Consider the following 22023-nt stretch of genomic DNA (forward strand, 5'->3'; position numbering starts at 1 on the left):
TTCTTTGGGTGGGAGGGTGGGCTAGTGGAAGGAGGGGGCAATCTCTTTTTTTCCCGGGTGGTAGGGGGATGACAGGAGAAGGGAAGCGGGTGGTGAGAAAGGTACAGAGGGCAGGGTTTGGGGGCTGGGAAGGAAAGGGAAAAGATTAGGGTTTGGGGATGATGAAAGGGCTTTCTACGGGTAAGGATGGCAAAGGGTGGCAGTGACGGAAAGTCAGGCAACCTGTCCTGTCCGTCTTTTTGTATCGTGAATTGGAAAGACTGCAAGGGGGAGGGGAGTTGCTTGCGCCCTAAAGGAGGAGTTATTCAGATTCATTGCAGTGGGCGGCGGCTGCAAAACGCACCATTCTTCTTGTTTTGGCTCTGCAAAGCAGCCTTTTCAAGGGTTGGCTTGGGTGACAAAATGTCTTGTGTAGGCGTGGGTTTGTCTCCCTCTCGCTCTCTCTCCCTAAGATGTGTCCGGCATAGGCCAGGGTGCCACTCGAGGCCCAAACCAATTCTGGTTATCGCTTCTCGGCCTTTTGGCTAAGATCAAGTGTAGTATCTGTTCTTATCAGTTTAATATCTGATACGTCCCCTATCTGGGGACCATATATTAAATGGATTTTTAGAACAGGGAGATGGAAAAAGAGCTTGCTCTGTCCACTCCACGCATTGACCTGGTATTGCAGTACCTCCAGGAACGGTGCACCCCTTCTTAACCCAGTTTCCAAAAGCAGAACTCAATTCACCTGATTCATATTAGCCCGATTTAATGAATTGGAAGAAAGCATACGTCTTCATATGCACCTCAATTTGGCCCATTCACTTTTCACACTTCCTCCTTTTGTTTTTTATCTTTCACACTTTTGACTTTCTTTATTCATCCAAATAGCAAACTCATCACCACTCAACCTGACCAACTCGGCTATGTCCCCGTGCTGCAGTTCTCTGTCTTATCTAGATCATTTGCAATTGAATGGAATAGATCCCTTTTGGACAAAGTGGATTCACCTGCTGCTGCAGTGACCACAGGTGTGATAACATCTAGAATTGGCATCTGGTGCGATCTCTCCGCTTCCACTCCAAAGAAAGTTACCTGTTTATTCCTATCATGCATTGGTTTTTGGGGTTTTCTTTGAGTAATGATGATCTCTTTAGTAGTCTGTTGGCGCCCTCTCCTGGAGGAATAGTTTGCTTGCTCTTGGACATTCTAAAAGAGAGGTCATGATAGACATTGAGCTTCTGAGCTCAATTGGGGAAAGTCATGGGTGATGAATGTTTGCAACCTACTGCGAAGCCTCATACCGCAATATAAGGAACGTCAAATACTAAGAAAGGGCGGCCTATGAAAGAATTACTACTTTCAATAAGTACACTTAAACGGCTAATTGGGAATAGAAAAACTGTAAAAAGCCCTCTGAGAAAGCCCCCCTCTAACCTTTGATAGTAAGCTTTTCTGTAGTCTGCCTGTTGATGTATTTTCCGTTTGAACTGTGCACAACATGAAGAGACGGAACACTGGCGGCTTGTCACAATGCCCCCCGATGACATCACAATAGCGCTGCTGCCTAGAAAACAAGCTGCGCAGAAGAAGTTGTTCTTTGGGTGGGAGGGTGGGCTAGTGGAAGGAGGGGGCAATCTCTTTTTTTCCCGGGTGGTAGGGGGATGACAGGAGAAGGGAAGCGGGTGGTGAGAAAGGTACAGAGGGCAGGGTTTGGGGGCTGGGAAGGAAAGGGAAAAGATTAGGGTTTGGGGATGATGAAAGGGCTTTCTACGGGTAAGGATGGCAAAGGGTGGCAGTGACGGAAAGTCAGGCAACCTGTCCTGTCCGTCTTTTTGTATCGTGAATTGGAAAGACTGCAAGGGGGAGGGGAGTTGCTTGCGCCCTAAAGGAGGAGTTATTCAGATTCATTGCAGTGGGCGGCGGCTGCAAAACGCACCATTCTTCTTGTTTTGGCTCTGCAAAGCAGCCTTTTCAAGGGTTGGCTTGGGTGACAAAATGTCTTGTGTAGGCGTGGGTTTGTCTCCCTCTCGCTCTCTCTCCCTAAGATGTGTCCGGCATAGGCCAGGGTGCCACTCGAGGCCCAAACCAATTCTGGTTATCGCTTCTCGGCCTTTTGGCTAAGATCAAGTGTAGTATCTGTTCTTATCAGTTTAATATCTGATACGTCCCCTATCTGGGGACCATATATTAAATGGATTTTTAGAACAGGGAGATGGAAAAAGAGCTTGCTCTGTCCACTCCACGCATTGACCTGGTATTGCAGTACCTCCAGGAACGGTGCACCCCTTCTTAACCCAGTTTCCAAAAGCAGAACTCAATTCACCTGATTCATATTAGCCCGATTTAATGAATTGGAAGAAAGCATACGTCTTCATATGCACCTCAATTTGGCCCATTCACTTTTCACACTTCCTCCTTTTGTTTTTTATCTTTCACACTTTTGACTTTCTTTATTCATCCAAATAGCAAACTCATCACCACTCAACCTGACCAACTCGGCTATGTCCCCGTGCTGCAGTTCTCTGTCTTATCTAGATCATTTGCAATTGAATGGAATAGATCCCTTTTGGACAAAGTGGATTCACCTGCTGCTGCAGTGACCACAGGTGTGATAACATCTAGAATTGGCATCTGGTGCGATCTCTCCGCTTCCACTCCAAAGAAAGTTACCTGTTTATTCCTATCATGCATTGGTTTTTGGGGTTTTCTTTGAGTAATGATGATCTCTTTAGTAGTCTGTTGGCGCCCTCTCCTGGAGGAATAGTTTGCTTGCTCTTGGACATTCTAAAAGAGAGGTCATGATAGACATTGAGCTTCTGAGCTCAATTGGGGAAAGTCATGGGTGATGAATGTTTGCAACCTACTGCGAAGCCTCATACCGCAATATAAGGAACGTCAAATACTAAGAAAGGGCGGCCTATGAAAGAATTACTACTTTCAATAAGTACACTTAAACGGCTAATTGGGAATAGAAAAACTGTAAAAAGCCCTCTGAGAAAGCCCCCCTCTAACCTTTGATAGTAAGCTTTTCTGTAGTCTGCCTGTTGATGTATTTTCCGTTTGAACTGTGCACAACATGAAGAGACGGAACACTGGCGGCTTGTCACAATGCCCCCCGATGACATCACAATAGCGCTGCTGCCTAGAAAACAAGCTGCGCAGAAGAAGTTGTTCTTTGGGTGGGAGGGTGGGCTAGTGGAAGGAGGGGGCAATCTCTTTTTTTCCCGGGTGGTAGGGGGATGACAGGAGAAGGGAAGCGGGTGGTGAGAAAGGTACAGAGGGCAGGGTTTGGGGGCTGGGAAGGAAAGGGAAAAGATTAGGGTTTGGGGATGATGAAAGGGCTTTCTACGGGTAAGGATGGCAAAGGGTGGCAGTGACGGAAAGTCAGGCAACCTGTCCTGTCCGTCTTTTTGTATCGTGAATTGGAAAGACTGCAAGGGGGAGGGGAGTTGCTTGCGCCCTAAAGGAGGAGTTATTCAGATTCATTGCAGTGGGCGGCGGCTGCAAAACGCACCATTCTTCTTGTTTTGGCTCTGCAAAGCAGCCTTTTCAAGGGTTGGCTTGGGTGACAAAATGTCTTGTGTAGGCGTGGGTTTGTCTCCCTCTCGCTCTCTCTCCCTAAGATGTGTCCGGCATAGGCCAGGGTGCCACTCGAGGCCCAAACCAATTCTGGTTATCGCTTCTCGGCCTTTTGGCTAAGATCAAGTGTAGTATCTGTTCTTATCAGTTTAATATCTGATACGTCCCCTATCTGGGGACCATATATTAAATGGATTTTTAGAACAGGGAGATGGAAAAAGAGCTTGCTCTGTCCACTCCACGCATTGACCTGGTATTGCAGTACCTCCAGGAACGGTGCACCCCTTCTTAACCCAGTTTCCAAAAGCAGAACTCAATTCACCTGATTCATATTAGCCCGATTTAATGAATTGGAAGAAAGCATACGTCTTCATATGCACCTCAATTTGGCCCATTCACTTTTCACACTTCCTCCTTTTGTTTTTTATCTTTCACACTTTTGACTTTCTTTATTCATCCAAATAGCAAACTCATCACCACTCAACCTGACCAACTCGGCTATGTCCCCGTGCTGCAGTTCTCTGTCTTATCTAGATCATTTGCAATTGAATGGAATAGATCCCTTTTGGACAAAGTGGATTCACCTGCTGCTGCAGTGACCACAGGTGTGATAACATCTAGAATTGGCATCTGGTGCGATCTCTCCGCTTCCACTCCAAAGAAAGTTACCTGTTTATTCCTATCATGCATTGGTTTTTGGGGTTTTCTTTGAGTAATGATGATCTCTTTAGTAGTCTGTTGGCGCCCTCTCCTGGAGGAATAGTTTGCTTGCTCTTGGACATTCTAAAAGAGAGGTCATGATAGACATTGAGCTTCTGAGCTCAATTGGGGAAAGTCATGGGTGATGAATGTTTGCAACCTACTGCGAAGCCTCATACCGCAATATAAGGAACGTCAAATACTAAGAAAGGGCGGCCTATGAAAGAATTACTACTTTCAATAAGTACACTTAAACGGCTAATTGGGAATAGAAAAACTGTAAAAAGCCCTCTGAGAAAGCCCCCCTCTAACCTTTGATAGTAAGCTTTTCTGTAGTCTGCCTGTTGATGTATTTTCCGTTTGAACTGTGCACAACATGAAGAGACGGAACACTGGCGGCTTGTCACAATGCCCCCCGATGACATCACAATAGCGCTGCTGCCTAGAAAACAAGCTGCGCAGAAGAAGTTGTTCTTTGGGTGGGAGGGTGGGCTAGTGGAAGGAGGGGGCAATCTCTTTTTTTCCCGGGTGGTAGGGGGATGACAGGAGAAGGGAAGCGGGTGGTGAGAAAGGTACAGAGGGCAGGGTTTGGGGGCTGGGAAGGAAAGGGAAAAGATTAGGGTTTGGGGATGATGAAAGGGCTTTCTACGGGTAAGGATGGCAAAGGGTGGCAGTGACGGAAAGTCAGGCAACCTGTCCTGTCCGTCTTTTTGTATCGTGAATTGGAAAGACTGCAAGGGGGAGGGGAGTTGCTTGCGCCCTAAAGGAGGAGTTATTCAGATTCATTGCAGTGGGCGGCGGCTGCAAAACGCACCATTCTTCTTGTTTTGGCTCTGCAAAGCAGCCTTTTCAAGGGTTGGCTTGGGTGACAAAATGTCTTGTGTAGGCGTGGGTTTGTCTCCCTCTCGCTCTCTCTCCCTAAGATGTGTCCGGCATAGGCCAGGGTGCCACTCGAGGCCCAAACCAATTCTGGTTATCGCTTCTCGGCCTTTTGGCTAAGATCAAGTGTAGTATCTGTTCTTATCAGTTTAATATCTGATACGTCCCCTATCTGGGGACCATATATTAAATGGATTTTTAGAACAGGGAGATGGAAAAAGAGCTTGCTCTGTCCACTCCACGCATTGACCTGGTATTGCAGTACCTCCAGGAACGGTGCACCCCTTCTTAACCCAGTTTCCAAAAGCAGAACTCAATTCACCTGATTCATATTAGCCCGATTTAATGAATTGGAAGAAAGCATACGTCTTCATATGCACCTCAATTTGGCCCATTCACTTTTCACACTTCCTCCTTTTGTTTTTTATCTTTCACACTTTTGACTTTCTTTATTCATCCAAATAGCAAACTCATCACCACTCAACCTGACCAACTCGGCTATGTCCCCGTGCTGCAGTTCTCTGTCTTATCTAGATCATTTGCAATTGAATGGAATAGATCCCTTTTGGACAAAGTGGATTCACCTGCTGCTGCAGTGACCACAGGTGTGATAACATCTAGAATTGGCATCTGGTGCGATCTCTCCGCTTCCACTCCAAAGAAAGTTACCTGTTTATTCCTATCATGCATTGGTTTTTGGGGTTTTCTTTGAGTAATGATGATCTCTTTAGTAGTCTGTTGGCGCCCTCTCCTGGAGGAATAGTTTGCTTGCTCTTGGACATTCTAAAAGAGAGGTCATGATAGACATTGAGCTTCTGAGCTCAATTGGGGAAAGTCATGGGTGATGAATGTTTGCAACCTACTGCGAAGCCTCATACCGCAATATAAGGAACGTCAAATACTAAGAAAGGGCGGCCTATGAAAGAATTACTACTTTCAATAAGTACACTTAAACGGCTAATTGGGAATAGAAAAACTGTAAAAAGCCCTCTGAGAAAGCCCCCCTCTAACCTTTGATAGTAAGCTTTTCTGTAGTCTGCCTGTTGATGTATTTTCCGTTTGAACTGTGCACAACATGAAGAGACGGAACACTGGCGGCTTGTCACAATGCCCCCCGATGACATCACAATAGCGCTGCTGCCTAGAAAACAAGCTGCGCAGAAGAAGTTGTTCTTTGGGTGGGAGGGTGGGCTAGTGGAAGGAGGGGGCAATCTCTTTTTTTCCCGGGTGGTAGGGGGATGACAGGAGAAGGGAAGCGGGTGGTGAGAAAGGTACAGAGGGCAGGGTTTGGGGGCTGGGAAGGAAAGGGAAAAGATTAGGGTTTGGGGATGATGAAAGGGCTTTCTACGGGTAAGGATGGCAAAGGGTGGCAGTGACGGAAAGTCAGGCAACCTGTCCTGTCCGTCTTTTTGTATCGTGAATTGGAAAGACTGCAAGGGGGAGGGGAGTTGCTTGCGCCCTAAAGGAGGAGTTATTCAGATTCATTGCAGTGGGCGGCGGCTGCAAAACGCACCATTCTTCTTGTTTTGGCTCTGCAAAGCAGCCTTTTCAAGGGTTGGCTTGGGTGACAAAATGTCTTGTGTAGGCGTGGGTTTGTCTCCCTCTCGCTCTCTCTCCCTAAGATGTGTCCGGCATAGGCCAGGGTGCCACTCGAGGCCCAAACCAATTCTGGTTATCGCTTCTCGGCCTTTTGGCTAAGATCAAGTGTAGTATCTGTTCTTATCAGTTTAATATCTGATACGTCCCCTATCTGGGGACCATATATTAAATGGATTTTTAGAACAGGGAGATGGAAAAAGAGCTTGCTCTGTCCACTCCACGCATTGACCTGGTATTGCAGTACCTCCAGGAACGGTGCACCCCTTCTTAACCCAGTTTCCAAAAGCAGAACTCAATTCACCTGATTCATATTAGCCCGATTTAATGAATTGGAAGAAAGCATACGTCTTCATATGCACCTCAATTTGGCCCATTCACTTTTCACACTTCCTCCTTTTGTTTTTTATCTTTCACACTTTTGACTTTCTTTATTCATCCAAATAGCAAACTCATCACCACTCAACCTGACCAACTCGGCTATGTCCCCGTGCTGCAGTTCTCTGTCTTATCTAGATCATTTGCAATTGAATGGAATAGATCCCTTTTGGACAAAGTGGATTCACCTGCTGCTGCAGTGACCACAGGTGTGATAACATCTAGAATTGGCATCTGGTGCGATCTCTCCGCTTCCACTCCAAAGAAAGTTACCTGTTTATTCCTATCATGCATTGGTTTTTGGGGTTTTCTTTGAGTAATGATGATCTCTTTAGTAGTCTGTTGGCGCCCTCTCCTGGAGGAATAGTTTGCTTGCTCTTGGACATTCTAAAAGAGAGGTCATGATAGACATTGAGCTTCTGAGCTCAATTGGGGAAAGTCATGGGTGATGAATGTTTGCAACCTACTGCGAAGCCTCATACCGCAATATAAGGAACGTCAAATACTAAGAAAGGGCGGCCTATGAAAGAATTACTACTTTCAATAAGTACACTTAAACGGCTAATTGGGAATAGAAAAACTGTAAAAAGCCCTCTGAGAAAGCCCCCCTCTAACCTTTGATAGTAAGCTTTTCTGTAGTCTGCCTGTTGATGTATTTTCCGTTTGAACTGTGCACAACATGAAGAGACGGAACACTGGCGGCTTGTCACAATGCCCCCCGATGACATCACAATAGCGCTGCTGCCTAGAAAACAAGCTGCGCAGAAGAAGTTGTTCTTTGGGTGGGAGGGTGGGCTAGTGGAAGGAGGGGGCAATCTCTTTTTTTCCCGGGTGGTAGGGGGATGACAGGAGAAGGGAAGCGGGTGGTGAGAAAGGTACAGAGGGCAGGGTTTGGGGGCTGGGAAGGAAAGGGAAAAGATTAGGGTTTGGGGATGATGAAAGGGCTTTCTACGGGTAAGGATGGCAAAGGGTGGCAGTGACGGAAAGTCAGGCAACCTGTCCTGTCCGTCTTTTTGTATCGTGAATTGGAAAGACTGCAAGGGGGAGGGGAGTTGCTTGCGCCCTAAAGGAGGAGTTATTCAGATTCATTGCAGTGGGCGGCGGCTGCAAAACGCACCATTCTTCTTGTTTTGGCTCTGCAAAGCAGCCTTTTCAAGGGTTGGCTTGGGTGACAAAATGTCTTGTGTAGGCGTGGGTTTGTCTCCCTCTCGCTCTCTCTCCCTAAGATGTGTCCGGCATAGGCCAGGGTGCCACTCGAGGCCCAAACCAATTCTGGTTATCGCTTCTCGGCCTTTTGGCTAAGATCAAGTGTAGTATCTGTTCTTATCAGTTTAATATCTGATACGTCCCCTATCTGGGGACCATATATTAAATGGATTTTTAGAACAGGGAGATGGAAAAAGAGCTTGCTCTGTCCACTCCACGCATTGACCTGGTATTGCAGTACCTCCAGGAACGGTGCACCCCTTCTTAACCCAGTTTCCAAAAGCAGAACTCAATTCACCTGATTCATATTAGCCCGATTTAATGAATTGGAAGAAAGCATACGTCTTCATATGCACCTCAATTTGGCCCATTCACTTTTCACACTTCCTCCTTTTGTTTTTTATCTTTCACACTTTTGACTTTCTTTATTCATCCAAATAGCAAACTCATCACCACTCAACCTGACCAACTCGGCTATGTCCCCGTGCTGCAGTTCTCTGTCTTATCTAGATCATTTGCAATTGAATGGAATAGATCCCTTTTGGACAAAGTGGATTCACCTGCTGCTGCAGTGACCACAGGTGTGATAACATCTAGAATTGGCATCTGGTGCGATCTCTCCGCTTCCACTCCAAAGAAAGTTACCTGTTTATTCCTATCATGCATTGGTTTTTGGGGTTTTCTTTGAGTAATGATGATCTCTTTAGTAGTCTGTTGGCGCCCTCTCCTGGAGGAATAGTTTGCTTGCTCTTGGACATTCTAAAAGAGAGGTCATGATAGACATTGAGCTTCTGAGCTCAATTGGGGAAAGTCATGGGTGATGAATGTTTGCAACCTACTGCGAAGCCTCATACCGCAATATAAGGAACGTCAAATACTAAGAAAGGGCGGCCTATGAAAGAATTACTACTTTCAATAAGTACACTTAAACGGCTAATTGGGAATAGAAAAACTGTAAAAAGCCCTCTGAGAAAGCCCCCCTCTAACCTTTGATAGTAAGCTTTTCTGTAGTCTGCCTGTTGATGTATTTTCCGTTTGAACTGTGCACAACATGAAGAGACGGAACACTGGCGGCTTGTCACAATGCCCCCCGATGACATCACAATAGCGCTGCTGCCTAGAAAACAAGCTGCGCAGAAGAAGTTGTTCTTTGGGTGGGAGGGTGGGCTAGTGGAAGGAGGGGGCAATCTCTTTTTTTCCCGGGTGGTAGGGGGATGACAGGAGAAGGGAAGCGGGTGGTGAGAAAGGTACAGAGGGCAGGGTTTGGGGGCTGGGAAGGAAAGGGAAAAGATTAGGGTTTGGGGATGATGAAAGGGCTTTCTACGGGTAAGGATGGCAAAGGGTGGCAGTGACGGAAAGTCAGGCAACCTGTCCTGTCCGTCTTTTTGTATCGTGAATTGGAAAGACTGCAAGGGGGAGGGGAGTTGCTTGCGCCCTAAAGGAGGAGTTATTCAGATTCATTGCAGTGGGCGGCGGCTGCAAAACGCACCATTCTTCTTGTTTTGGCTCTGCAAAGCAGCCTTTTCAAGGGTTGGCTTGGGTGACAAAATGTCTTGTGTAGGCGTGGGTTTGTCTCCCTCTCGCTCTCTCTCCCTAAGATGTGTCCGGCATAGGCCAGGGTGCCACTCGAGGCCCAAACCAATTCTGGTTATCGCTTCTCGGCCTTTTGGCTAAGATCAAGTGTAGTATCTGTTCTTATCAGTTTAATATCTGATACGTCCCCTATCTGGGGACCATATATTAAATGGATTTTTAGAACAGGGAGATGGAAAAAGAGCTTGCTCTGTCCACTCCACGCATTGACCTGGTATTGCAGTACCTCCAGGAACGGTGCACCCCTTCTTAACCCAGTTTCCAAAAGCAGAACTCAATTCACCTGATTCATATTAGCCCGATTTAATGAATTGGAAGAAAGCATACGTCTTCATATGCACCTCAATTTGGCCCATTCACTTTTCACACTTCCTCCTTTTGTTTTTTATCTTTCACACTTTTGACTTTCTTTATTCATCCAAATAGCAAACTCATCACCACTCAACCTGACCAACTCGGCTATGTCCCCGTGCTGCAGTTCTCTGTCTTATCTAGATCATTTGCAATTGAATGGAATAGATCCCTTTTGGACAAAGTGGATTCACCTGCTGCTGCAGTGACCACAGGTGTGATAACATCTAGAATTGGCATCTGGTGCGATCTCTCCGCTTCCACTCCAAAGAAAGTTACCTGTTTATTCCTATCATGCATTGGTTTTTGGGGTTTTCTTTGAGTAATGATGATCTCTTTAGTAGTCTGTTGGCGCCCTCTCCTGGAGGAATAGTTTGCTTGCTCTTGGACATTCTAAAAGAGAGGTCATGATAGACATTGAGCTTCTGAGCTCAATTGGGGAAAGTCATGGGTGATGAATGTTTGCAACCTACTGCGAAGCCTCATACCGCAATATAAGGAACGTCAAATACTAAGAAAGGGCGGCCTATGAAAGAATTACTACTTTCAATAAGTACACTTAAACGGCTAATTGGGAATAGAAAAACTGTAAAAAGCCCTCTGAGAAAGCCCCCCTCTAACCTTTGATAGTAAGCTTTTCTGTAGTCTGCCTGTTGATGTATTTTCCGTTTGAACTGTGCACAACATGAAGAGACGGAACACTGGCGGCTTGTCACAATGCCCCCCGATGACATCACAATAGCGCTGCTGCCTAGAAAACAAGCTGCGCAGAAGAAGTTGTTCTTTGGGTGGGAGGGTGGGCTAGTGGAAGGAGGGGGCAATCTCTTTTTTTCCCGGGTGGTAGGGGGATGACAGGAGAAGGGAAGCGGGTGGTGAGAAAGGTACAGAGGGCAGGGTTTGGGGGCTGGGAAGGAAAGGGAAAAGATTAGGGTTTGGGGATGATGAAAGGGCTTTCTACGGGTAAGGATGGCAAAGGGTGGCAGTGACGGAAAGTCAGGCAACCTGTCCTGTCCGTCTTTTTGTATCGTGAATTGGAAAGACTGCAAGGGGGAGGGGAGTTGCTTGCGCCCTAAAGGAGGAGTTATTCAGATTCATTGCAGTGGGCGGCGGCTGCAAAACGCACCATTCTTCTTGTTTTGGCTCTGCAAAGCAGCCTTTTCAAGGGTTGGCTTGGGTGACAAAATGTCTTGTGTAGGCGTGGGTTTGTCTCCCTCTCGCTCTCTCTCCCTAAGATGTGTCCGGCATAGGCCAGGGTGCCACTCGAGGCCCAAACCAATTCTGGTTATCGCTTCTCGGCCTTTTGGCTAAGATCAAGTGTAGTATCTGTTCTTATCAGTTTAATATCTGATACGTCCCCTATCTGGGGACCATATATTAAATGGATTTTTAGAACAGGGAGATGGAAAAAGAGCTTGCTCTGTCCACTCCACGCATTGACCTGGTATTGCAGTACCTCCAGGAACGGTGCACCCCTTCTTAACCCAGTTTCCAAAAGCAGAACTCAATTCACCTGATTCATATTAGCCCGATTTAATGAATTGGAAGAAAGCATACGTCTTCATATGCACCTCAATTTGGCCCATTCACTTTTCACACTTCCTCCTTTTGTTTTTTATCTTTCACACTTTTGACTTTCTTTATTCATCCAAATAGCAAACTCATCACCACTCAACCTGACCAACTCGGCTATGTCCCCGTGCTGCAGTTCTCTGTCTTATCTAGATCATTTGCAATTGAATGGAATAGATCCCTTTTGGACAAAGTGGATTCACCTGCTGCTGCAGTGACCACAGGTGTGATAACATCTAGAATTGGCATCTGGTGCGATCTCTCCGCTTCCACTCCAAAGAAAGTTACCTGTTTATTCCTATCATGCATTGGTTTTTGGGGTTTTCTTTGAGTAATGATGATCTCTTTAGTAGTCTGTTGGCGCCCTCTCCTGGAGGAATAGTTTGCTTGCTCTTGGACATTCTAAAAGAGAGGTCATGATAGACATTGAGCTTCTGAGCTCAATTGGGGAAAGTCATGGGTGATGAATGTTTGCAACCTACTGCGAAGCCTCATACCGCAATATAAGGAACGTCAAATACTAAGAAAGGGCGGCCTATGAAAGAATTACTACTTTCAATAAGTACACTTAAACGGCTAATTGGGAATAGAAAAACTGTAAAAAGCCCTCTGAGAAAGCCCCCCTCTAACCTTTGATAGTAAGCTTTTCTGTAGTCTGCCTGTTGATGTATTTTCCGTTTGAACTGTGCACAACATGAAGAGACGGAACACTGGCGGCTTGTCACAATGCCCCCCGATGACATCACAATAGCGCTGCTGCCTAGAAAACAAGCTGCGCAGAAGAAGTTGTTCTTTGGGTGGGAGGGTGGGCTAGTGGAAGGAGGGGGCAATCTCTTTTTTTCCCGGGTGGTAGGGGGATGACAGGAGAAGGGAAGCGGGTGGTGAGAAAGGTACAGAGGGCAGGGTTTGGGGGCTGGGAAGGAAAGGGAAAAGATTAGGGTTTGGGGATGATGAAAGGGCTTTCTACGGGTAAGGATGGCAAAGGGTGGCAGTGACGGAAAGTCAGGCAACCTGTCCTGTCCGTCTTTTTGTATCGTGAATTGGAAAGACTGCAAGGGGGAGGGGAGTTGCTTGCGCCCTAAAGGAGGAGTTATTCAGATTCATTGCAGTGGGCGGCGGCTGCAAAACGCACCATTCTTCTTGTTTTGGCTCTGCAAAGCAGCCTTTTCAAGGGTTGGCTTGGGTGACAAAATGTCTTGTGTAGGCGTGGGTTTGTCTCCCTCTCGCTCTCTCTCCCTAAGATGTGTCCGGCATAGGCCAGGGTGCCACTCGAGGCCCAAACCAATTCTGGTTATCGCTTCTCGGCCTTTTGGCTAAGATCAAGTGTAGTATCTGTTCTTATCAGTTTAATATCTGATACGTCCCCTATCTGGGGACCATATATTAAATGGATTTTTAGAACAGGGAGATGGAAAAAGAGCTTGCTCTGTCCACTCCACGCATTGACCTGGTATTGCAGTACCTCCAGGAACGGTGCACCCCTTCTTAACCCAGTTTCCAAAAGCAGAACTCAATTCACCTGATTCATATTAGCCCGATTTAATGAATTGGAAGAAAGCATACGTCTTCATATGCACCTCAATTTGGCCCATTCACTTTTCACACTTCCTCCTTTTGTTTTTTATCTTTCACACTTTTGACTTTCTTTATTCATCCAAATAGCAAACTCATCACCACTCAACCTGACCAACTCGGCTATGTCCCCGTGCTGCAGTTCTCTGTCTTATCTAGATCATTTGCAATTGAATGGAATAGATCCCTTTTGGACAAAGTGGATTCACCTGCTGCTGCAGTGACCACAGGTGTGATAACATCTAGAATTGGCATCTGGTGCGATCTCTCCGCTTCCACTCCAAAGAAAGTTACCTGTTTATTCCTATCATGCATTGGTTTTTGGGGTTTTCTTTGAGTAATGATGATCTCTTTAGTAGTCTGTTGGCGCCCTCTCCTGGAGGAATAGTTTGCTTGCTCTTGGACATTCTAAAAGAGAGGTCATGATAGACATTGAGCTTCTGAGCTCAATTGGGGAAAGTCATGGGTGATGAATGTTTGCAACCTACTGCGAAGCCTCATACCGCAATATAAGGAACGTCAAATACTAAGAAAGGGCGGCCTATGAAAGAATTACTACTTTCAATAAGTACACTTAAACGGCTAATTGGGAATAGAAAAACTGTAAAAAGCCCTCTGAGAAAGCCCCCCTCTAACCTTTGATAGTAAGCTTTTCTGTAGTCTGCCTGTTGATGTATTTTCCGTTTGAACTGTGCACAACATGAAGAGACGGAACACTGGCGGCTTGTCACAATGCCCCCCGATGACATCACAATAGCGCTGCTGCCTAGAAAACAAGCTGCGCAGAAGAAGTTGTTCTTTGGGTGGGAGGGTGGGCTAGTGGAAGGAGGGGGCAATCTCTTTTTTTCCCGGGTGGTAGGGGGATGACAGGAGAAGGGAAGCGGGTGGTGAGAAAGGTACAGAGGGCAGGGTTTGGGGGCTGGGAAGGAAAGGGAAAAGATTAGGGTTTGGGGATGATGAAAGGGCTTTCTACGGGTAAGGATGGCAAAGGGTGGCAGTGACGGAAAGTCAGGCAACCTGTCCTGTCCGTCTTTTTGTATCGTGAATTGGAAAGACTGCAAGGGGGAGGGGAGTTGCTTGCGCCCTAAAGGAGGAGTTATTCAGATTCATTGCAGTGGGCGGCGGCTGCAAAACGCACCATTCTTCTTGTTTTGGCTCTGCAAAGCAGCCTTTTCAAGGGTTGGCTTGGGTGACAAAATGTCTTGTGTAGGCGTGGGTTTGTCTCCCTCTCGCTCTCTCTCCCTAAGATGTGTCCGGCATAGGCCAGGGTGCCACTCGAGGCCCAAACCAATTCTGGTTATCGCTTCTCGGCCTTTTGGCTAAGATCAAGTGTAGTATCTGTTCTTATCAGTTTAATATCTGATACGTCCCCTATCTGGGGACCATATATTAAATGGATTTTTAGAACAGGGAGATGGAAAAAGAGCTTGCTCTGTCCACTCCACGCATTGACCTGGTATTGCAGTACCTCCAGGAACGGTGCACCCCTTCTTAACCCAGTTTCCAAAAGCAGAACTCAATTCACCTGATTCATATTAGCCCGATTTAATGAATTGGAAGAAAGCATACGTCTTCATATGCACCTCAATTTGGCCCATTCACTTTTCACACTTCCTCCTTTTGTTTTTTATCTTTCACACTTTTGACTTTCTTTATTCATCCAAATAGCAAACTCATCACCACTCAACCTGACCAACTCGGCTATGTCCCCGTGCTGCAGTTCTCTGTCTTATCTAGATCATTTGCAATTGAATGGAATAGATCCCTTTTGGACAAAGTGGATTCACCTGCTGCTGCAGTGACCACAGGTGTGATAACATCTAGAATTGGCATCTGGTGCGATCTCTCCGCTTCCACTCCAAAGAAAGTTACCTGTTTATTCCTATCATGCATTGGTTTTTGGGGTTTTCTTTGAGTAATGATGATCTCTTTAGTAGTCTGTTGGCGCCCTCTCCTGGAGGAATAGTTTGCTTGCTCTTGGACATTCTAAAAGAGAGGTCATGATAGACATTGAGCTTCTGAGCTCAATTGGGGAAAGTCATGGGTGATGAATGTTTGCAACCTACTGCGAAGCCTCATACCGCAATATAAGGAACGTCAAATACTAAGAAAGGGCGGCCTATGAAAGAATTACTACTTTCAATAAGTACACTTAAACGGCTAATTGGGAATAGAAAAACTGTAAAAAGCCCTCTGAGAAAGCCCCCCTCTAACCTTTGATAGTAAGCTTTTCTGTAGTCTGCCTGTTGATGTATTTTCCGTTTGAACTGTGCACAACATGAAGAGACGGAACACTGGCGGCTTGTCACAATGCCCCCCGATGACATCACAATAGCGCTGCTGCCTAGAAAACAAGCTGCGCAGAAGAAGTTGTTCTTTGGGTGGGAGGGTGGGCTAGTGGAAGGAGGGGGCAATCTCTTTTTTTCCCGGGTGGTAGGGGGATGACAGGAGAAGGGAAGCGGGTGGTGAGAAAGGTACAGAGGGCAGGGTTTGGGGGCTGGGAAGGAAAGGGAAAAGATTAGGGTTTGGGGATGATGAAAGGGCTTTCTACGGGTAAGGATGGCAAAGGGTGGCAGTGACGGAAAGTCAGGCAACCTGTCCTGTCCGTCTTTTTGTATCGTGAATTGGAAAGACTGCAAGGGGGAGGGGAGTTGCTTGCGCCCTAAAGGAGGAGTTATTCAGATTCATTGCAGTGGGCGGCGGCTGCAAAACGCACCATTCTTCTTGTTTTGGCTCTGCAAAGCAGCCTTTTCAAGGGTTGGCTTGGGTGACAAAATGTCTTGTGTAGGCGTGGGTTTGTCTCCCTCTCGCTCTCTCTCCCTAAGATGTGTCCGGCATAGGCCAGGGTGCCACTCGAGGCCCAAACCAATTCTGGTTATCGCTTCTCGGCCTTTTGGCTAAGATCAAGTGTAGTATCTGTTCTTATCAGTTTAATATCTGATACGTCCCCTATCTGGGGACCATATATTAAATGGATTTTTAGAACAGGGAGATGGAAAAAGAGCTTGCTCTGTCCACTCCACGCATTGACCTGGTATTGCAGTACCTCCAGGAACGGTGCACCCCTTCTTAACCCAGTTTCCAAAAGCAGAACTCAATTCACCTGATTCATATTAGCCCGATTTAATGAATTGGAAGAAAGCATACGTCTTCATATGCACCTCAATTTGGCCCATTCACTTTTCACACTTCCTCCTTTTGTTTTTTATCTTTCACACTTTTGACTTTCTTTATTCATCCAAATAGCAAACTCATCACCACTCAACCTGACCAACTCGGCTATGTCCCCGTGCTGCAGTTCTCTGTCTTATCTAGATCATTTGCAATTGAATGGAATAGATCCCTTTTGGACAAAGTGGATTCACCTGCTGCTGCAGTGACCACAGGTGTGATAACATCTAGAATTGGCATCTGGTGCGATCTCTCCGCTTCCACTCCAAAGAAAGTTACCTGTTTATTCCTATCATGCATTGGTTTTTGGGGTTTTCTTTGAGTAATGATGATCTCTTTAGTAGTCTGTTGGCGCCCTCTCCTGGAGGAATAGTTTGCTTGCTCTTGGACATTCTAAAAGAGAGGTCATGATAGACATTGAGCTTCTGAGCTCAATTGGGGAAAGTCATGGGTGATGAATGTTTGCAACCTACTGCGAAGCCTCATACCGCAATATAAGGAACGTCAAATACTAAGAAAGGGCGGCCTATGAAAGAATTACTACTTTCAATAAGTACACTTAAACGGCTAATTGGGAATAGAAAAACTGTAAAAAGCCCTCTGAGAAAGCCCCCCTCTAACCTTTGATAGTAAGCTTTTCTGTAGTCTGCCTGTTGATGTATTTTCCGTTTGAACTGTGCACAACATGAAGAGACGGAACACTGGCGGCTTGTCACAATGCCCCCCGATGACATCACAATAGCGCTGCTGCCTAGAAAACAAGCTGCGCAGAAGAAGTTGTTCTTTGGGTGGGAGGGTGGGCTAGTGGAAGGAGGGGGCAATCTCTTTTTTTCCCGGGTGGTAGGGGGATGACAGGAGAAGGGAAGCGGGTGGTGAGAAAGGTACAGAGGGCAGGGTTTGGGGGCTGGGAAGGAAAGGGAAAAGATTAGGGTTTGGGGATGATGAAAGGGCTTTCTACGGGTAAGGATGGCAAAGGGTGGCAGTGACGGAAAGTCAGGCAACCTGTCCTGTCCGTCTTTTTGTATCGTGAATTGGAAAGACTGCAAGGGGGAGGGGAGTTGCTTGCGCCCTAAAGGAGGAGTTATTCAGATTCATTGCAGTGGGCGGCGGCTGCAAAACGCACCATTCTTCTTGTTTTGGCTCTGCAAAGCAGCCTTTTCAAGGGTTGGCTTGGGTGACAAAATGTCTTGTGTAGGCGTGGGTTTGTCTCCCTCTCGCTCTCTCTCCCTAAGATGTGTCCGGCATAGGCCAGGGTGCCACTCGAGGCCCAAACCAATTCTGGTTATCGCTTCTCGGCCTTTTGGCTAAGATCAAGTGTAGTATCTGTTCTTATCAGTTTAATATCTGATACGTCCCCTATCTGGGGACCATATATTAAATGGATTTTTAGAACAGGGAGATGGAAAAAGAGCTTGCTCTGTCCACTCCACGCATTGACCTGGTATTGCAGTACCTCCAGGAACGGTGCACCCCTTCTTAACCCAGTTTCCAAAAGCAGAACTCAATTCACCTGATTCATATTAGCCCGATTTAATGAATTGGAAGAAAGCATACGTCTTCATATGCACCTCAATTTGGCCCATTCACTTTTCACACTTCCTCCTTTTGTTTTTTATCTTTCACACTTTTGACTTTCTTTATTCATCCAAATAGCAAACTCATCACCACTCAACCTGACCAACTCGGCTATGTCCCCGTGCTGCAGTTCTCTGTCTTATCTAGATCATTTGCAATTGAATGGAATAGATCCCTTTTGGACAAAGTGGATTCACCTGCTGCTGCAGTGACCACAGGTGTGATAACATCTAGAATTGGCATCTGGTGCGATCTCTCCGCTTCCACTCCAAAGAAAGTTACCTGTTTATTCCTATCATGCATTGGTTTTTGGGGTTTTCTTTGAGTAATGATGATCTCTTTAGTAGTCTGTTGGCGCCCTCTCCTGGAGGAATAGTTTGCTTGCTCTTGGACATTCTAAAAGAGAGGTCATGATAGACATTGAGCTTCTGAGCTCAATTGGGGAAAGTCATGGGTGATGAATGTTTGCAACCTACTGCGAAGCCTCATACCGCAATATAAGGAACGTCAAATACTAAGAAAGGGCGGCCTATGAAAGAATTACTACTTTCAATAAGTACACTTAAACGGCTAATTGGGAATAGAAAAACTGTAAAAAGCCCTCTGAGAAAGCCCCCCTCTAACCTTTGATAGTAAGCTTTTCTGTAGTCTGCCTGTTGATGTATTTTCCGTTTGAACTGTGCACAACATGAAGAGACGGAACACTGGCGGCTTGTCACAATGCCCCCCGATGACATCACAATAGCGCTGCTGCCTAGAAAACAAGCTGCGCAGAAGAAGTTGTTCTTTGGGTGGGAGGGTGGGCTAGTGGAAGGAGGGGGCAATCTCTTTTTTTCCCGGGTGGTAGGGGGATGACAGGAGAAGGGAAGCGGGTGGTGAGAAAGGTACAGAGGGCAGGGTTTGGGGGCTGGGAAGGAAAGGGAAAAGATTAGGGTTTGGGGATGATGAAAGGGCTTTCTACGGGTAAGGATGGCAAAGGGTGGCAGTGACGGAAAGTCAGGCAACCTGTCCTGTCCGTCTTTTTGTATCGTGAATTGGAAAGACTGCAAGGGGGAGGGGAGTTGCTTGCGCCCTAAAGGAGGAGTTATTCAGATTCATTGCAGTGGGCGGCGGCTGCAAAACGCACCATTCTTCTTGTTTTGGCTCTGCAAAGCAGCCTTTTCAAGGGTTGGCTTGGGTGACAAAATGTCTTGTGTAGGCGTGGGTTTGTCTCCCTCTCGCTCTCTCTCCCTAAGATGTGTCCGGCATAGGCCAGGGTGCCACTCGAGGCCCAAACCAATTCTGGTTATCGCTTCTCGGCCTTTTGGCTAAGATCAAGTGTAGTACCTGTTCTTATCAGTTTAATATCTGATACGTCCCCTATCTGGGGACCATATATTAAATGGATTTTTAGAACAGGGAGATGGAAAAAGAGCTTGCTCTGTCCACTCCACGCATTGACCTGGTATTGCAGTACCTCCAGGAACGGTGCACCCCTTCTTAACCCAGTTTCCAAAAGCAGAACTCAATTCACCTGATTCATATTAGCCCGATTTAATGAATTGGAAGAAAGCATACGTCTTCATATGCACCTCAATTTGGCCCATTCACTTTTCACACTTCCTCCTTTTGTTTTTTATCTTTCACACTTTTGACTTTCTTTATTCATCCAAATAGCAAACTCATCACCACTCAACCTGACCAACTCGGCTATGTCCCCGTGCTGCAGTTCTCTGTCTTATCTAGATCATTTGCAATTGAATGGAATAGATCCCTTTTGGACAAAGTGGATTCACCTGCTGCTGCAGTGACCACAGGTGTGATAACATCTAGAATTGGCATCTGGTGCGATCTCTCCGCTTCCACTCCAAAGAAAGTTACCTGTTTATTCCTATCATGCATTGGTTTTTGGGGTTTTCTTTGAGTAATGATGATCTCTTTAGTAGTCTGTTGGCGCCCTCTCCTGGAGGAATAGTTTGCTTGCTCTTGGACATTCTAAAAGAGAGGTCATGATAGACATTGAGCTTCTGAGCTCAATTGGGGAAAGTCATGGGTGATGAATGTTTGCAACCTACTGCGAAGCCTCATACCGCAATATAAGGAACGTCAAATACTAAGAAAGGGCGGCCTATGAAAGAATTACTACTTTCAATAAGTACACTTAAACGGCTAATTGGGAATAGAAAAACTGTAAAAAGCCCTCTGAGAAAGCCCCCCTCTAACCTTTGATAGTAAGCTTTTCTGTAGTCTGCCTGTTGATGTATTTTCCGTTTGAACTGTGCACAACATGAAGAGACGGAACACTGGCGGCTTGTCACAATGCCCCCCGATGACATCACAATAGCGCTGCTGCCTAGAAAACAAGCTGCGCAGAAGAAGTTGTTCTTTGGGTGGGAGGGTGGGCTAGTGGAAGGAGGGGGCAATCTCTTTTTTTCCCGGGTGGTAGGGGGATGACAGGAGAAGGGAAGCGGGTGGTGAGAAAGGTACAGAGGGCAGGGTTTGGGGGCTGGGAAGGAAAGGGAAAAGATTAGGGTTTGGGGATGATGAAAGGGCTTTCTACGGGTAAGGATGGCAAAGGGTGGCAGTGACGGAAAGTCAGGCAACCTGTCCTGTCCGTCTTTTTGTATCGTGAATTGGAAAGACTGCAAGGGGGAGGGGAGTTGCTTGCGCCCTAAAGGAGGAGTTATTCAGATTCATTGCAGTGGGCGGCGGCTGCAAAACGCACCATTCTTCTTGTTTTGGCTCTGCAAAGCAGCCTTTTCAAGGGTTGGCTTGGGTGACAAAATGTCTTGTGTAGGCGTGGGTTTGTCTCCCTCTCGCTCTCTCTCCCTAAGATGTGTCCGGCATAGGCCAGGGTGCCACTCGAGGCCCAAACCAATTCTGGTTATCGCTTCTCGGCCTTTTGGCTAAGATCAAGTGTAGTGTTGTTCGAAGAGGTGGTTTAAGCTCCAGGCCACCTTAGTACAATGATACAATGCACACTGGAAGGTTGCGCTTGCTAGTACTCTGGGTGGATAGTATATTCATCTAGAGGAAAACATGGCCCTACCAGGATCGAGGCTATTAGACTGAGTAAGGGTGGGGGGCTATGGTACAACGTGCCCCAGGACTGACGACCCTGGAGTGAGTCTGAGCTTGCTGGCTTGGGACCCCGGCAAGCCTTGGGCTCTGTAGCACACCGTACCTTGCCTTTTCATACTTTTTGAGCATATTACCCTATCCCGGCCTTCTGGCTAGGAAGGGAAATTTTTATAATCCCGGTCGGAGGTCTGGTCAGCTTTGGGCTGAGAAACTAACACCCGGTTGGAGGTCTGGGTCAGCTTCGGCTGAGAAACCAACACCCGGTTGGAGGTCTGGGTCAGCTTCGGCTGAGAAACCAACACCCGGTTGGAGGTCCGGTTAGCCTTGGGCTGAGAAACCAACACCGGTTGACGGTCCGGGCAGTTTCGGCTGCGAAACCAACAACTAGTAGCTCTCTACTCCACTTGGGTAAGATGCCTGGGTGGACGCTGGGAGCAACGACAAGGCTCAACCAGGCTTCGGCTTGGGAGAGCACCGAAGATCCCTGACCCTTGCTGTGGCCTTCTGGCTCGGAGGGACGGGGTTGATTTTTGGGGACCCTCTCCTCACGGTGGGGTCCACACGAATCCTAGCCTTTGCACTGTTTTTGGTGTGACTTCGGTCATGCATTTTTTGTGGTGCTTTGGAAAGCTTCATTAAATCAAAATCTGTTCTTATCAGTTTAATATCTGATACGTCCCCTATCTGGGGACCATATATTAAATGGATTTTTAGAACAGGGAGATGGAAAAAGAGCTTGCTCTGTCCACTCCACGCATTGACCTGGTATTGCAGTACCTCCAGGAACGGTGCACCCCTTCTTAACCCAGT

The 22023-nt window shown here is 46.7% G+C and overlaps 14 non-coding genes across 14 annotated transcripts; all 14 read left to right on the forward strand.

The window, feature by feature from the left end:
• The first annotated feature begins 504 nt into the window (after positions 1–504).
• LOC142279468 (U2 spliceosomal RNA) lies at positions 505–695 on the forward strand. The gene has a single exon (XR_012742088.1). It is a non-coding gene; the product is annotated as a U2 spliceosomal RNA (small nuclear RNA).
• Positions 696–2082: 1387 nt separating this feature from the next.
• LOC142279480 (U2 spliceosomal RNA) lies at positions 2083–2273 on the forward strand. The gene has a single exon (XR_012742100.1). It is a non-coding gene; the product is annotated as a U2 spliceosomal RNA (small nuclear RNA).
• Positions 2274–3660: 1387 nt separating this feature from the next.
• Positions 3661–3851, forward strand: LOC142279491 (U2 spliceosomal RNA). Its single transcript, XR_012742110.1, has one exon. It is a non-coding gene; the product is annotated as a U2 spliceosomal RNA (small nuclear RNA).
• A 1387-nt stretch (positions 3852–5238) lies between these two features.
• Positions 5239–5429, forward strand: LOC142279492 (U2 spliceosomal RNA). The gene has a single exon (XR_012742111.1). It is a non-coding gene; the product is annotated as a U2 spliceosomal RNA (small nuclear RNA).
• A 1387-nt stretch (positions 5430–6816) lies between these two features.
• On the forward strand, positions 6817–7007 carry LOC142279493 (U2 spliceosomal RNA). The gene has a single exon (XR_012742112.1). It is a non-coding gene; the product is annotated as a U2 spliceosomal RNA (small nuclear RNA).
• Positions 7008–8394: 1387 nt separating this feature from the next.
• On the forward strand, positions 8395–8585 carry LOC142279469 (U2 spliceosomal RNA). Its single transcript, XR_012742089.1, has one exon. It is a non-coding gene; the product is annotated as a U2 spliceosomal RNA (small nuclear RNA).
• Positions 8586–9972: 1387 nt separating this feature from the next.
• On the forward strand, positions 9973–10163 carry LOC142279470 (U2 spliceosomal RNA). The gene has a single exon (XR_012742090.1). It is a non-coding gene; the product is annotated as a U2 spliceosomal RNA (small nuclear RNA).
• A 1387-nt stretch (positions 10164–11550) lies between these two features.
• LOC142279471 (U2 spliceosomal RNA) lies at positions 11551–11741 on the forward strand. The gene has a single exon (XR_012742091.1). It is a non-coding gene; the product is annotated as a U2 spliceosomal RNA (small nuclear RNA).
• A 1387-nt stretch (positions 11742–13128) lies between these two features.
• On the forward strand, positions 13129–13319 carry LOC142279473 (U2 spliceosomal RNA). The gene has a single exon (XR_012742092.1). It is a non-coding gene; the product is annotated as a U2 spliceosomal RNA (small nuclear RNA).
• A 1387-nt stretch (positions 13320–14706) lies between these two features.
• Positions 14707–14897, forward strand: LOC142279474 (U2 spliceosomal RNA). The gene has a single exon (XR_012742093.1). It is a non-coding gene; the product is annotated as a U2 spliceosomal RNA (small nuclear RNA).
• Positions 14898–16284: 1387 nt separating this feature from the next.
• Positions 16285–16475, forward strand: LOC142279475 (U2 spliceosomal RNA). The gene has a single exon (XR_012742094.1). It is a non-coding gene; the product is annotated as a U2 spliceosomal RNA (small nuclear RNA).
• Positions 16476–17862: 1387 nt separating this feature from the next.
• On the forward strand, positions 17863–18053 carry LOC142279476 (U2 spliceosomal RNA). The gene has a single exon (XR_012742095.1). It is a non-coding gene; the product is annotated as a U2 spliceosomal RNA (small nuclear RNA).
• Positions 18054–19440: 1387 nt separating this feature from the next.
• LOC142279489 (U2 spliceosomal RNA) lies at positions 19441–19631 on the forward strand. The gene has a single exon (XR_012742108.1). It is a non-coding gene; the product is annotated as a U2 spliceosomal RNA (small nuclear RNA).
• Positions 19632–21816: 2185 nt separating this feature from the next.
• On the forward strand, positions 21817–22012 carry LOC142279490 (U2 spliceosomal RNA). The gene has a single exon (XR_012742109.1). It is a non-coding gene; the product is annotated as a U2 spliceosomal RNA (small nuclear RNA).
• Positions 22013–22023: the final 11 nt, after the last annotated feature.

This window comes from Anomaloglossus baeobatrachus, unplaced genomic scaffold, assembly GCF_048569485.1.
Source record: "Anomaloglossus baeobatrachus isolate aAnoBae1 unplaced genomic scaffold, aAnoBae1.hap1 Scaffold_4332, whole genome shotgun sequence".
Classification (NCBI taxonomy): domain Eukaryota; kingdom Metazoa; phylum Chordata; class Amphibia; order Anura; family Aromobatidae; genus Anomaloglossus; species Anomaloglossus baeobatrachus.